This window comes from Mustela nigripes, chromosome 9, assembly GCF_022355385.1.
Source record: "Mustela nigripes isolate SB6536 chromosome 9, MUSNIG.SB6536, whole genome shotgun sequence".
In the NCBI taxonomy this organism is placed as follows: Eukaryota; Metazoa; Chordata; class Mammalia; order Carnivora; family Mustelidae; genus Mustela; species Mustela nigripes.
Genome location: NC_081565.1, coordinates 73368206 through 73384877, shown reverse-complemented (window position 1 = coordinate 73384877; position 16672 = coordinate 73368206). Strand labels below are relative to the sequence as shown.

Below are 16672 nucleotides of genomic sequence, written 5' to 3'. Positions count from 1 at the left end.
GTGGCAGATAATCCTGGTTGCCTAGTCCACAGCCATGCGCTCATAGTGCCTCTTAGTGGAAAGAGACTCCTTCCTTTCCACTACATACTGAAGAAATCAGATATTCCGTTTCCTAGCATCCCTCGCTGCCGGAATGAGTAAGCAAGTTAACTGGGCCAATGGGACCTGAGAGGAATGCCCTGAGAAAACTGATAAGATTTTCTTCTTTAATAAAATAGAAACTTTCTCCTTCCTGCTTTTGTTACTGGCAGCATGATATTTGGAACTATAGCAGCCATATTGTGACCATGAGGCGAGGCCAAAAGAATCACAAAGAAGTTAAACCTAGAGCTATGTATAAATTCTAGTTATAAGGGAAAAATAGACCTCTACTGTCTAAGCTATTTTTACTCTATTTTACTTTATTACTCTATTTCTTTTTTTTTAAGATTTTATTTATTTATTTGACAGACAGAGATCACAAGTAGGCTGAGAGGCAGGCAGAGAGAGAGAGAGGAGGAAGCAGGCTCCCTGCTGAGCAGAGAGCCTAATATAGGGCTCATCCCAGGACCCTGGGATCATGACCTGAGCCGAAGGCAGAGGCTTTAACCCACTGAGCCACCCAGATGCCCCAGATGTTCTATTTCTTGAAGCCATTTAGTATCTTTTAAATACATCCATGTTAAGTTTAAATTGCGTAGCCTTGTAATGAACCCAGAGTTTTAATAACCAATGCTGGTAAATAGGCACATTAATAGCTGCTTTTCTGTTTTGTTTTTATTTACTGTATAATCAAGAAATTTTCTTTTTTTTTTTTTAAGATTTTATTTATTTGACAGAGAGATAGAGATCACAAGTAGGCAAAGAGGCAGGATGTTAGGGAGCCTAGGCAGGGTTGGGGGAGCAGGGTCCCTGCTGAGCAGAGAGCCTAATGTAGGGCTCAAGCCCAGGACCCTGAGATCATGACCTGAGCTGAAGGCAAAGGCTTAATCCACTGAACCACCCAGGCGCCCCAGAAATTTTCTCTTTAGCTAGGCTAAATCAGCATATTACCTACTCTCTGCATTGAGTGGTGGTGGTTGCCTTCAAACGTGAGACAGCTTTACTTGTCTGGATCTAAACTAAAACTTATTACTGTTAAAAAATAAAAAGACATACAATTCGGAAAGGTACAAAAAAAGAAGTAAAAATCACTCCTAATTCTACTCTTTAGAGAAAACCATAATTGCCATTTTGCTGTGTTTTTTTTTTTCAAATGCATCCATTTTAGCTATTTTAGTTTGTTGCTATTTCTTTATTTTATAATGGAATCAGATTATTCGAGAGAGCAAATTGGTTGTGCTAGGTAGCCATCAGAATCCTGAAGTCCTTCTACTGACACAGCCAGAGGAGCCACAGCTTCTTAGCATACCTGGAAACCCAAACCTGCAACCAGACATGGAATGAGCCCAGCCTTTGGAGAGGTAATCTGGCTTTTTTTCTTTCCCTACTCCAACTAAATCTATTCTCCACATCCAGATGTTCAATGGGGTGAACGTTCCCATTGATTTAATGTATTAACAGTTTAGAGTTGGCTGGGAAAGGAAAGCTACTTTGTAATATACACAGAGCCAGATTGGTAAACCACAGTGTGGAAGTCAGAATTGCAGCATTGGGGGAAATGGTCTCAGACTATAGGAAAGAGCAGGGAGAGTAAGGATGCCTGGAAGGCAACCTCAAGAGATGTTAAAGGGGTCATGGCCTGGGACAAATGGCTTTTAACCACTTGGCCCAAATCTATAGACTCCTTCTCGATCATCTCAAGTGGTTATATTTCCAAATGGTATGCTGATGGCTGTGATATTTTCAAAACTCTTTTATTTAAACTTTGTTTGAAAACATATACATCAATTACTGGGGCAGTCGGTAGTGACATCCGGGACAGGGAGGGGAGAGTGAGGTAAGGCTGGATGAACCCACCCTTCACCACCCGCACCTGCCTTCAGATAGTCCAGGAAGGATCTGCTGTGGACCAAGGGGAATGAAGGAGCCTGCAGGGCTGTCCTCTTCCCTATCCACCTGCATGGCCATCTGTCTCATGTTAGTCTCTAAATGCTTTGAGCCTAAGTACTCCTGAAGTAACTCAAGCCTTGGCCTCCCAGGAGTAACAGACATCTCTTAGACTGGAACCTCCAGAATAATGGTGTATTCATTTTCCAGGGCTGTGGTAATGAAGTACCAAAAACTGATGGCTTAAGGAATGGCATGATAAATTTAAAGTGCTGAAAGGGAAAAATCTGCAGCCCAGAATACTCTATCCAGCAAGGCTATCATTCAGAACAGAGGGAGAGATATAGAGTTTCTCAGACAAACAAAAGCTAAAGGAGTTTAGTTTTGTTTACCACTAAACCAGCACTACATGAAATGTTAAAGGGGACTCTTTGAGTGAAAAGGAAAGATGATAAGTAAAAGTATGAAAAGCGGGAAATACAAAAGCAGTAAAAATAAGTAGATCTGTATAAATCAGTCATATGATTCACCAAAAAAAAAAGCATGTAAAATATCACACCATATACCTAAACTTATGGGGAAGTGGCATGAAGAATGAGTTCGAAATTACAGGATCATTGACTTAATATTGACTGCTACATAGAGAAAATGTTATTTACAAACCTAATGGTCACCACAAACAAAGTAATATATATATATATAAAGAAATATATATGTAAAGAAATATATTTAAAATATATATATATAGGTAAAGAAAAAAGAGAAAGAAATCCTAATATATAGGGGTGCCTGGGTGGTTCAGTTGGTTGGGTGACTGCCTTCAGCTCAGGTAGTGATCCTGGAGTCCCAATGTGATCAGGTAATGATACAGGGCACCCAGTGTGAATCTCACTGTTCAGTGGGGAACCTGATTCTCCCTCTGACACTCCCTCCTCTCATGCTCTCTCTCTCTCTCTCTCAAAATCTTAAAAAAAAAAATCCAAATATATCATTAAAGAAAGGCAGCAAACTCTAAAAGATAGCAAGAGAACATCAGAGAAACATTATAAAAACAATCACAAAACAAGTAACAAAATGGCAATAAATACATATGTACCAATAATTACTTTGAATGTAAATGGACTAAAACTCCAATCAAGAGACACAGGGTGACAGAATGGATTAAAAAAAAAAAAAGACCCAGTTATATGCTGCCTACAGCACACTCATTTCAGATCTAAAGATGCCTACAGATTGAAAGTGAGGTGATAGAAAAATATTTATCATGCAACTGGATGTCAAAAGAAAGCCAGGGTAGCCATACTTACAACACACAAAATAGACTATAACAAGAGACAAAGAAGGACAACATATAATAATAAGGGGGATAATTCAACCAGAATATGTAACAATTGTAAATAATTGTGCACCCAACAGGAGAGCACCCAAATATATAAGACAGTTAATAACAAACATAAAGATAAGGTGAGTGCTGTGAAATGTGTATGCCTGATGATTCACAGACCTGTACCCCTGGGGCAAATAACACATTACATGTTAATAAAAATAATTAGTAAAAAAAAATAACAAACATAAAGTAACTAACTGATAGTAATACAATAACAGTAGGGGACTTTAACACTCCCCCATCCCTTATATCAATAGATCATCCAAACAGAAAATCAACAAAGAAATGGTGGCTTTCAATGACACACTGGACTGGATGGGTTTGATAGATATATTTAGAATATTCTATCCTAAAGCAGCACAATACTCAGAACATTCTCCAGAACAGATCATGTATTAGACCACAAAACAATTCTCAAGAAATTCAAAAGGACTGAAGTCATACCATGCATCTTCTCTGACCACAATGCTATGAAACTAGAAAACAACCACAAGAAAATATCTGGAAAGAGCATAAATACACAGAGGTTAAATAACAAGCTACTAAACAATGAATGGGTCAAATAAGAAATCAAAGAAAAAGTAAAATATTGCACAGAGACAAACAAAAATGATAGCACAACAGTCCAAAATATTTAGGATGCAGCAAAAGCATCTAAGTTCTAAGAGGGAAGTTTACAGCAATACAGGCCTACCTTAGGAAGAAACAAAATCTCAAATAACCTACCTAACCTTAAACCTAAAGGAGCTAGAAAAAGAAGAACAAAACTCACCATGTGAAGGAAAGAAATAATAACGATTAGAGCAGAAATAAATGATATAGAAACTGAAAAACAAACAATAGAATAGATGAATGAAACCGGGAGCTGTTTCTCTGAAAACAAAATAAATAAAATTGATAAACCTTTCGCCAGATTCATGCAAAGAGAAGAAGAGAGAGAGAGAGATAGAGAGAAAAGACTCAAGCAAAATCACAAATAAAAGAGAAGTAATAGCCAGCACCACAGAAATATTAACAATTGAATAGAATATTATAAAAAATTATATTTCAGAAAATTGGACAACCTAGAGGAAGTGGATAAATTCCTAGAAACATATAACCTATCAAAACTGAAGCAGGAGGAAATAGAAAATTTGAATGGACCAATTGCCAGCAAGGATAATGAATTCCAAATAAAAATACTTCCAACAGGAAGGCGGAGGAGTAGCAGACTGAAATGACATCAGGTCCCAGAAGTTCAGCTAGATAGTTATCAAACCATTCTGAACACCTACAAACTCAACAGGAGTTAGAGAAGAGCAGTAATTCTAGGAAGGGAAAATCAAACACTTTCCTAAAGGTACGACACGCGGAGAAGTGAATCTGAAACAACGGGAAGATAGACCGCCACTCCTGGCAAGCAGTGGAGCAGGGAAGCACAAAATCAGAACTTTTAGAAGTCTGCTCCACTGAGGGACATCACTCCACAGGCTAAGTGGGGGTGACCCCTTGTGGGGACAGTGTGGTCTCAGGCCCTGCAAGGTCACAGAAAGATTGGGGGTGTCTGAGTGTGGCAGAGCTCCCAGGTATTGGAGTGGGGAAGCTGGCTATAGAGATGGAGCCAAAGGGTGAGCTCTCAACTTGAGGTTACATTAAACCATGATCCAAGGCACAGTCAAGCCATTGCTCTTTGAGCAGGGACTCAAGTGGCAAATCCAGAGAGACCCCTCCTTCCTCCTCCAGGAGAAGCGGTGCAGGAATGCACGGCAGGAATCTGCTCCATTTGGAGACTCCAAACGGGGCCATGTGCCAGATAGAAACACCTGGTCACAGGCCAGGTGAGCACAGAGCACGGCCGGAGATCAGGGAGACAGGAGTGATTGAATGCTTTTCTATGAGGGCACACTGAGGAGTGGGGCCCTGAGCTCTCAGCAACTGTGGGCTGGAGACTGGGAGGCTGCTATTTTCATTCCCATCCTCCAAAGCAGTACAAAAAGCAATCGGGAACAAAAGCTCCCAAGAGCGAACCCGAGCAGATTGCTCAGCCGGGTCCCTGGCAAGGGTGATGCAATTCCACCTCGGGCAAAGACATTTGAGAATCACTGCAAGGGGCTCCTCCCCCAGAAGATCGGCAAGAACATCCAATGAAGACCAAGCTCACCAATCAAGAACAGCAGAACTCCAGAGCAAGGCAAAAGCAACGCATGGAATTCATGACTATTCCCCACGATCCTTTAGTCTTGCAAAGTTAAATATTTTTTAACTTTTTTTCCCTATTCTATTTTTTTTAGCTTTTCCTCTTTCCTCTTTTAACATTTTTTACTAGTTTATCTTAACAGTACCTTTCTTTAAAAAATATCTTTTTTAACCTTCATTGTTATACTCCTATTTTATCCCTTAATTGTATCTAACCTTATTTTTTGTATATGTATAGTGTTTTTTTCTTTAAAATTTTGGGATATAATTTTTTCTGAGAGATCAAAATATACCCTAAATCTAGCATATGGCTTTATTCTAGTCTCCAGCCTGAGCACATTCTCTCTTTTTTTTCTTTTTCCAACCAACTTATCAATTCCTTTTTAGAATTTTTTAAAAATTTTTCATCTTTACAGTCATATTCCATCCCTTCATTGTGTTTACCCTTATTTTTGTATATATATGTTTTTCTTTCTTTAAAATTTTGGGAAGTACTTTCTTCTAAGAGACTAGAATATACCCAAAATCAAGTGGGTGGCTCTGTTTTATTCACCAGTCTAATATATATATAATAAAATATTATATATATATATAATATATATAATTATTTTCCCCCCCTTTCTTCTCCTTCTGGTTTTGGGTCTCTTCTGATTTGGCTAGCATACATTTTTATGGGGTCTTTGCCACCCTTTTAGTATTTTATCCTTTTGTTCATTTATTCTTATCTGGATAACATGACAAGGTGGAAAAACTCACAACAACAAAAAAAGAACAAGAGGCAGTACCGATGGCTAGGGACCTAATCAAGGTCAGACATTGGTGATATGTTAAATCTAGAGTTCATAATGATGATAATTAAGGTGCTGGCTGGGCTCAAAAAAGGAATGGAAGATATGAGAGAAACTCTTTCTGGAGAAATAAAATCCCTTTCTGGAGAAATAAAAGAACTAAAATCTAACCAAGTTGAAATTTAAAAAGCTATTAACGAGGTGCAATCAGAATGGAGGCTCTTACTGCTAGGATAAATGAAGCAGAAGAGAGAATTGGCTATATAGAAGACCAAGTAATGGGGAATACAGAAGCTGAGTAGAAGAGAGACAAAAACACTACTGGACCACAAGGGGAGAATTCAAGAGATAATTGATACCATAAGATGAAACAGTATTAGAATAATTGGGATTCCAGAAGAAGAACAAAGAGAGACAGGGGCAGAAGGTATATTGGAGCAAATTATAATAGCAAATTTCCCTAATATGGCAAAGGGGAAAAGCATCAAAATTCAGAAGGCACAGAGAACTCCCCCTCAAAATCAATAAAAATAAGTCCAGACCCTGTCATCTAATAGTAAAACTTACTAGTCTTAGTGACACAGAGAAAATCTTGAAAGCAGCTCAGGAGAAGAAGTCCTGTAACATACAATGGTATAAATATTAGATTGGCAGCAGACTTATCTGCAGAGACCTGGCAGGCCAGAAAGGGCTGGCATGATATATTTAGAGCACTAAATGAGAAAAATATGCAGCCAAGAATACTATATCCAGCTAGGCTATCATTGAAAATAGAAGGGGAGATAAGAAGCTTCCAGGACAAACAAAAATTAAAAGAATCTGCAAACACCAAACCAGTCCTACAGGAAATACTGAAAGGGGTCCTCTAAGCAAAGAGAGAGCCTAAAAGTAGTAGACCAGAAAGGAACAGAGGCAATATACAGTAACAGTCATTCTACAGGCAATACAATGGCACTAAATTCATATCTTTTAATAGTTACCCTGAATGTAAATGCAATAAATGATACACAGGGTATCAGAATGGATAAAAAAAACAAGACCCATCAATATGCTGTCTACAAGAAACTCATTGTAGACCCAAAGACGCCTCCAGATTAAAAGTGAGGGAATGGAAAACAATTTACCATGCTAATGGACATCAAAAGAAAGGTGGGGTGGCAATCCTCATATCAGATAAATTAGATTTCAAGCCAAACACTATAATAAGAGATGAGGAAGGACACTATATCATATTCAAAGGGTCTGTCCAACAAGAAGATCTAACAATTATAAATATCTATGGCCTAACATGGAAGCAGCCAACTATATAAACTCAATTAATAACAAACTCAAGGAAACACATTGATAATAATACAATAATAGTAGGGAGCTTTAACACCCCCTCGCTGAAATGGACGGATCATCCAGGCAAAGGATCAACAAGGAAATAAAGGCCTTAAATATTCAGAACATTCCATCCCAAAGCAACAGAATACACATTCTTCTCTACTGCACATGGAACGTTCTCCAAAAAAGATCACATTGTGGGGCACAAATCAGGTCTCAACTGGCACCAAAAGACTGGGATCATTCCCTGCATATTTTTAAACCACAATGCTCTGAAGCTAGAACTCAATCACGAGAGGAAAAAAGGTGGAAAGAACTCAAACACATGGAGGCTAAAGAGCATCCTACTAAAGAATGAATGGGTCAACCAGGAAATTAAAGAAGAATTAAAAAATTCATGGAAACAAATGAAAATGAAAACACAACTGTTCAAAATCTGTGGGACACAGCAAAGGCAGTCCTGAGAGGAAAGTAGATAGCCATACAAGTCTTTCTCAAGAAACAAGAATGGTCTCAAGTATACAACCTAACCCTACACCTAAAAGAGCTGGAGAAACAACAGCAAAGAAAGCCTAAACCAACAGGAGAAGAGAAATGATACAGATCAGAGCAGAAACCAATGAAATAGAAACCAAAAGAACACCAGAGCAAATCAACGAAACTAGGAGCTGGCTCTTGAAAGAATTAATAAGATTGATAAACCACTGGCCAGACTTATCAAAAAGAAAAAGGACCCAAATAAATAAATAAAATCATGAATGATAGGGGAGCGATCACAACCTACACCAAAGAAATACAAACAATTATGAGAACATATAATGAGCAACTGTACACCAGTAAATTTGACAATCTGGAAGAAATGGATGCATTCCTAGAGACATATAAACTACCAAAACAGAACCAGGAAGAAATAGAAAACCTGAACAGACCCATAACCAGTAATGATTGAAAGAATCATCAAAAATCTCCCAACAAACAAGAGCCCACAACCAGATAGCTTCCCAGGGGAATTCTACCAAACATTTAAAAAAGAATTAATACCTATTCTCCCAAAACTGTTCCAAAAAATTGTAATGGAAGGAAAACTTCCAAACTCATTTTATGAGGCCAGCACTACCTTGATCCCCAAACTAGACAAAGACCCCATCAAAAAGGAGAATTACAGATCAATACTCTTGATGAACACAGATGCGAAAATTCTCACCAAAATACTAGCCAACAGGATCCAACAGTACATTAAAAGGATTATTCATCACGACCAACTGGGATTTGTTCTTGGGCTGCAAGTTTGGTTCAACATCCACAAATCAATCAATGTGATATAGTACATTAATAAAAGAAATAACAAGAACCATATGATACTCTCAATAGATGCTGAAAAAGCTTTTGACAAGTATAGCATTCTTTCTTGATCAAAACTCTTCACAGTGTAGGGATAGAGGGTATGCACCTCAATATCATCAAAGTCATCTATGAAAACTCCACAGAGAATATTCTTGATGGGGAAAAACTGTGAGCTTTCCCTCTAAGGTCAGGAACACGGCAGGGGTGTCCACTATCACCACTGCTATTCAACATAGTACTAGAAGTCCTAGCCTCAGCAATCAGACAACAAAAAGAAATTAAAGGCATCTAATGAGCAAAGAAGAAGTCAAACTCTCACTCTTCGCAGATCATAGGATACTTTATGTGGAAAATCCAAAAGACCCCACCCCAAAACTGCTAGATCTCATACAGGAATTCAGTAAAATATCAGGATATAAAATCAATGCGAAGAAATCAGTTGCATTTCTATAAACCAACAACAAGACAGAAGAAAGAGAAATTATCGAGTCAATCCCATTGCACCCAAAACCATTAAAATACTTAGGAATAAACCTAACCAAAGAGGCAAAGAATCTGTACTGAGAAAACTATAAAGTACTCAAGAAAGAAAGTGAGGAAGACACAAAGAAATGGAAAAATGTTCCATGTTCATGAATTGGAAGAACAAATATTGTGAAAATGTCTATGCTACCTAAAGCAATCTACACATTTAATGCAAGCCCTATCAAAATACCAACCATTTTTTCCCAAAGAAATGGAACAGATAATCCTAAAATTTATATGGAACCAGGAAAGACCCTGAATAGCTAGAGGAATGTTGAAAAAGAAAGCCAAAGTTGGTGGCATCACAATTCCAGACTTCAAGCTCTATTACAAAGCTGTCATCATCAAGGCAGTATGGCACTGGCACAATACAGACACACAGATCAATGGAACAGAATAGAAACCTCAGAAATAGACCCTCAACTCTATGGTCAACTAATCTTTGACAAAGCAGGAAAAAAAAGTCCAATGGAAAAAAGATAGTCTCTTCAACAAATGGTGTTGAGAAAATTGGACAGCCACATGCAGAAGAATGAAATGGACCATTTTCTTACACAACACACAAAAATAGACTCAAAATGGATGAAAGACCTAATGTGAGATGGGAATCCATCCAAATCTTTGGAGGAGAACACAGGCAGCAACCTCTTTGACATCAGCGGTAGCAACTTCTTCCTAGAAACATCTCCAAAGGCAAGGGAAGCAAAGGCAAAAATGAACTATTGGGACTTCATCAAGATCAAAAGCTTTTGCACAGCAAAGGAAACAGTTAACAAAACCAAAAGACAATTAACAAAATGGGAGAAGATATTTGCAAATGACATATCAGATGAAGGGCTAGTATCCAAAATCTGTAAAGAACGTATCAAACTCAACACCCAAAGAACAAATAATCCAATCAAGAAATTGGCAGAGGACATGAACAGACATTTCTGCAAAGAAGACATTCAGGTGGCCAACAGACACATGAAAAAGTGCTTTCTCCACGTCACTCAGCAGTAGGGAAGTACAAATCAAAACCACAATGAGATACCACCTCACACCAGTCAGAATGGCTAAAATTAACAAGTCAAGAAATGACAGATGCTGGCGAGGATGCAGAGAAGGGGGAACCCTCCTACACTGTTGGTGGGAATGTAAGCTGGTGTAGCCACTCTGGAAAACAGCATGGAGGTTCCTCGAAAAGTTGAAAAGAGAGCTACCCTACAACCCAGCAATTGCACTACTGGGTATTTACCCTAAAGATACAAATGTAGTAATCCAAAGGGGCACATGCATCCAAATGTTTATCACAGCAATGTCCACAGTAACCAAACTATGGGAAGAACCAAGATGGCCATCAAGAGATGAATGGATAAAGAAGAAGTGGTATACATATATACAATGGAATACTATGCAGCCATCAAAAGAAATGAAATCTTGCCATTTGCAATGATGTAGATGAAACTAGAGGGTATTATGCTGACCCAAATAAGTCAATCAGAGAAAGACAATTATCATAAGATCTCCCTGATATGAGGATTTTGAGAGGCAGGGCAGGGGTTTGGGGGGTTAAGGAAGGAAAAAATGAAACAAGATGGGATCAGAAGGGAGACAAACCATAAAAGACTCTTAATCCCACAAAACAAACTGAGGGTTGCTGGGGGGAGGGAAGGCATGGAGAGGGTGGCTGGATTATCAACATTGGGGAGGGTATGTGATATAGTAAGTGCTGTGAAATGTTTAAGCCTGACGATTCACAGACCTGTACCCCTGGGGCAAATAATACATCATATGTTAATAAAAATAATTTAAAAATACTTCTAAGAAATAAACATCCAGGACTAGATGGCTTCACAAGCAAATATTACCAACATTTAAAGAAAACCTATTCTTCTCAAACTACTCCAAAAAATAGAAGGAGACCTTCCAAATTCTTTCTCTCAGGCAAGCACTACCCTGATACCAAAACCAGATAAAGACACCACAAACAAAGAGAACTACAGGCCAACATCTCTCATGAATATACATGAAAAATCCTCAACAAAACAGTAATAAATCAGAAGCAACCATACATTAAAAAGTCATTCACTATGATCAAGTGGGATTTATTTCTGGGATGCAAAGGTGATTCAATATTTGCAGATTAATCAGTGTGATATGTCACATCAACAAGAGAAAGGATAAAACCATATGATCATTTCAACACATGCAGAATAAGCATTTGAAAAAGTACAACATTAATTCATGATAAAAAGGCATCAACAAAATAGGTGTGGAGGAAACATACCTCAACATAATAAAGGCCACTTACGAAAAACCCACATCTAACATCATACTCAATGGGGGACAAGTGAGAGCTGTATCCTAAGATGAGGAAGAAGACAAGATGTTCCCTCTGACCACTTCCATTCAACATAGTACTGGAAGTCCTAGTCACAGCAATCAAATGACAAAAGAAATAAAAGCCATCCAAATCGGTAAGGAAAAGTAAAACTCTGTTTGCAGATAATGTGATACTATACATAGAAAACCCAAAAGACTCCACCAAAACTGTTAGAACTGATAAACGAATTCAGTAAAGTCACAGGATGCAAAATCAATGCACAGAAATCTATTTCATTTCTATATACTAAGGCTGAAGGAGGAGAAAGAGAAACTAAGAAAAAAATCCCATATACAACTGCACCAAAAACAATAAAATGCCTAGGAATAAACATAACCAAAGAGATAAAAGACCTGTAGTCTTATAAAACACTGATGAAAGAAGTTGAAGATGACACAAACAAATGAAAAGATATTCCCTGCTCATGGATTAGAAGAACAAATGTTGGGTGCCTGGGTGGCTCAGTGGGTTAAGCCTCTGTCTTCAGCTCAGGTCGTGATCTCAGGGTCCTGGGATCGAGGCCCGCCTCTGGCTCTCTGCTCAGCGGGGAGCCTGCTTCCTCTCTCTGCCAGCCTCTCTGCCTACTTGTGATCTGTCTGTCAAATAAATGAATAAAAAGAAATCTTAAAAGAAGAACAAATGTTGTTAAAATATCCACATTACCAAAGCAATCTACGGATTTAATGTAATCCCTATCAAAACACCAACAGCGATTTCACAGAACTAGAACAAACAATACTAAAATTTGCATGGCACCACAAAAGAACCTGAATAGCCAAAGCAATCTTGAAAAAGAAAAACAGAAACTAGAGGTATCACAATTCCAAACTTCAAGTTATATTACAAAGCTACAGTTATTAAAACAGCATGGTACTGTCATAAAAACAACACAAAGATCAACAGAACAGAACAGAAATCCCCAAAATAAACCCATAGCATAAAGCATCTTCAAGAAAAGAGGCAGTGGGGAAAAAGGGAGTCTCTTCAAGAAATGGTGTTGGGAAAACTGAATGGCTACATGCAAAAGAATGAAACTGGACCGCTTCCTTACACCATACACAAAAATAAACCCAAAATGGATTAAGACCTAAATTAACAACACAAGAGACAACAAGTGGAGGAAAAGGAACCCTCATGCGCTGTCGGTGGGAATGCAAACTGGGAATGCAAACCACAGCCTCTGTGGAAGATAGTATGGAGATTCCTCAAGAAGTTAAAAATAGAACAACTACCCTATGATCCAGCAATTGCTCTACCGGGTACTTACCCAAAGAATATAAAAACATTAATTCAAAGGGACACATGCACTCCTACTTTAATAGCAGCATTATTTACAACAGCCAAGATATAGAACCTGCCCAGGTGTCCATCCGTTGATGAACAAATAAAGAAGATGTGGTATACATATATAATAGAATATTATTGAGCCATAAAAAATGAAACCTTGCTATTTGCAACAACATGGATGGAGCTAGAGAGTATTATGCTAAGTGAAATAAGTCAGTCAGAGAGAGACAAATACCATCCAATTTCACTCCTATGTGGAATTTAAGAAGCAAAACAAACAAACAAAGGAAAGAGAGACAAACCAAGAAACAGACTCCCAGCTGTAGAGAATAAACTGATGGTTACCGGAGGGGAGGTGGATGGAGGGATGGGTGAAACCAGTAATGGGGGTGCCTGGGTGGCTTCGTCAGTTAAGCAGCTGCCTTTGGCTCAGGTCATGATCCCAGAGTCCTGGGATCAAGTTCCGTGTCAGGCTCCCTGCTCAGCGGGGAACCTCTTCTCCCTCTGCCTGCCACTCCCCTGCTTGTGCTCTCCCTGACCTCTCTCCCTCTTGTGTCAAATAGAAAATAAAATCTTTAAAAAAGAGAAATAAAAAAATAATAATAAAATAAAAAAGAGAAATAGGTGATGGGGATTAAGGAGTGCACTTATTATGATGAGCACTGAGTAATGTAGGGGATTGTTGAATCACTATATTGCAGACCTGAAACTAATTCAATACTGTATGTTAAGTCTACTGGAATTAAAATTTAAAACTTAATTAAAAAAAAAAAAAAAACCTGGTGGCAGGGCACCTGGGTGGCTCAGTAGGTTAAGTGTCTGCCTTCAGCTCAGGTCATGATCCCCAGATCTGGGGTTGAGCCCTGAGTCTGGCTCTCTGCTCAGCGGGAGCATAGAGACTGCTTGTCCCTCTGCCCCTCCACCCACTTATGCTCTCTAACTAAAAAAAAAAAAAAAAAATTTAACCTTTAATCTTAAAACAACAGAAATTAACTTCACAGTTCTGATGGCTAGAAATCTGAAATCAAGATGTCAGCAGGGCTACACTACTCAAGGCTCCAGGCAAGAAGCCTTTATTATTCTTCTAGCTCTTAGTGTTTGCCAGCATCCTTGGCATTCTTTGGCTTTTGGATGTATCACTCTGATCTTTGCCTCAGTTGTCATACAGCTTTCTTATCCTTGCTTGTCCTCACGTAGTCTTCACTGCCATCTTCTTAAAAGAACATCAGTCATAATGGATTAGGGGCCCACCCTAAGATGATCAGTCTGACCTCATCTTAACTAATTACATCTGTAAAACACTGTTTTCAAATAAGATCACATTCTAAGGTACTGGAGGTGAAAACCTCAATATATCTTTTTCTTGGAAGGGGGTATACGTCATACAACCTATACAAATGGCAAGAAAGACAGGCTGGTTACAAGTTTTGAAAATCCTTGGTTTTTTTTTTTTAATGGAATACAGTTCTCCAAAAATTTCCTAGGACTTCTTGGCAATAGATACACTTGTGATGGACCCTAGAAATACTGCTATGTTAGTATTTGAATTCTGATTCTGGAAGATTTTCAAAACAGAGTCCTCTGTTATTAATACCAGCACAATGGTCAGCACAAGAGATATGGAATTAGAGAATGACAGCAAGGAGGAAGATCACCACACACAGAATCAGGGCAGAAATATGGAGGCAAGGAAAGAAGCACAGCCAGGAACTGAACTCTAGAACAGGAGAGTCACCAGGTACAGAGATAACTACTTGCCCCTTCTCCCTACTGGACATGAGGTCATTCGTTTCTGCTTCTCATTGCACCTGCTTTCCCCCGTCTCCTTCTCTAAATACTGTTTCTCTGTTGCATCTGCTCGAAGCTTCCTTTTCATCACATCACATTCCCCTTATTTCCCAACCCTATTTTCTGGAAAAGAAAATGTAATTAGATTGGAGGCATAGGAAGCATGAGTAAAGACATGGGACTGCTCCTTTTGGCTTGAGTTGGCAGTGAGAACAAAGATGATGAATACTCTAGAAAGATCTTAAAAAGGTAAATACTGCAAAACTTGGTATTATATTTGTATGAAGGGTAATGGAGAAGGAGAAGTCAAAGATAATACACAGATACTGACTTTGCAAGTAGGTAGATAATGTATTAGAATAGGCTAGTTTATGTCACTGTTAACAAATGACCCCTGCTATGAATTGAATTGTGTCCCTCCAAAATTCCTATGTCAAAGCCCTAACATCCAATGTCATTGTATTTGAAGTAAAGAAATAATTAAGGTTAAATAAGGTCATAAGGATGGGGTCTTGATCCAATATGACTAAAGTCCTTAGAGGAGCAGATACCAGAGAGCTCACTTGTACTATCCACCAGGTCATCTGCAGGCCAGGAAGAGACGCCTTACCAGGAATCAAATCAACTAGCACCTTGATCTTGGACTTCCCAGCCTCCAGAACTGTGAGAAATAAATTTCTGCTAAGTCCCCTGGTCTGAGGTCTTTTGCTATGGCAGCCTGAGCAGACTAAAGCAAGCCATCCCTCACCTCCCTCTCCATCCCCAAATATCTATGAATTGCAACACTGAGCCTTACAAAAACATAAGTACATGCTATAGACACATGGAGTAATAATGCCCCAGATGTGGTGCTAGGAAGTTGGGTTAATGGTGGCACCATTCTCTATCCCAAGTTTCTTAGACTGAAGAAATTGAAGATAAATCAAAAGGTGGGTGCCTGGGTGGCTCAGTCAGTTAAGCATCTGCCTTCAGCTCAGGTCATGATGCCAGGGTCCTGGGATCAAGTTCTGTATCGGGCTCCCTGCTCAGCAGAGTCTGCTTCTCCCTCCATCCCTCCCCACTGCTCGTGCACACTCTCTTTCTTTCTCTCAGTCTTTTTTGCAAAAATAAATAAATAAAATCTTTAAGAATAAATAAATAAATAAATAAATAAATAAAATCTTTAAGAAAAAAATCAAAAGTAAATTGGGATGTAGAGGTATTTGCTGGGATCCTAGTATAAAGGTGTGGGAAGGTGGAGCTCAGCAGGAATCAGGTCACACAAGATAAAGCACAAAGAAGTATGAAGAAGTGTTACAGTAATCCATCTAAAATTCACATTGTGCATAAACATATAAAAAGCTCTGAGAAGTCCCACAGTTAAGATTTTATGAAACATATTTGTCCAGATAGTAGCCCTCCCCTCTTTTTCCTATTAATACCACAGTTCCAAAGAAACTTTGGAAAAAATTCCTGTTGACACAGTGAAAAATGTGAATTCAGTAAATTTCATTGTAACATCTTCCAACTATACTTGTAACCATGGAATTTTGAGAACTAGCTGGGAACAAAGAAATAGTCTGGTGAAGAGATTTTCAAACTGTGTTATTTCAAACTAAATATTACATAGAACCATAGTACACAAAATTGAGAGAAGCAGAGCTGTTCTGGTTTTATCAGACCTGAGAAGAATAGAGCTTCACCTTTGTTAGCACTCTGTACAGCCTCTCCCATCTCTTC

General features: G+C 38.6%; 1 long non-coding RNA gene across 3 annotated transcripts in view; it reads right to left on the bottom strand.

Moving 5' to 3' along the window:
• Nucleotides 1-16672, bottom strand: part of LOC132025162 (uncharacterized) — a 92742-nt gene that overhangs the window by 16069 nt on the left and 60001 nt on the right. The window lies entirely within an intron of this gene.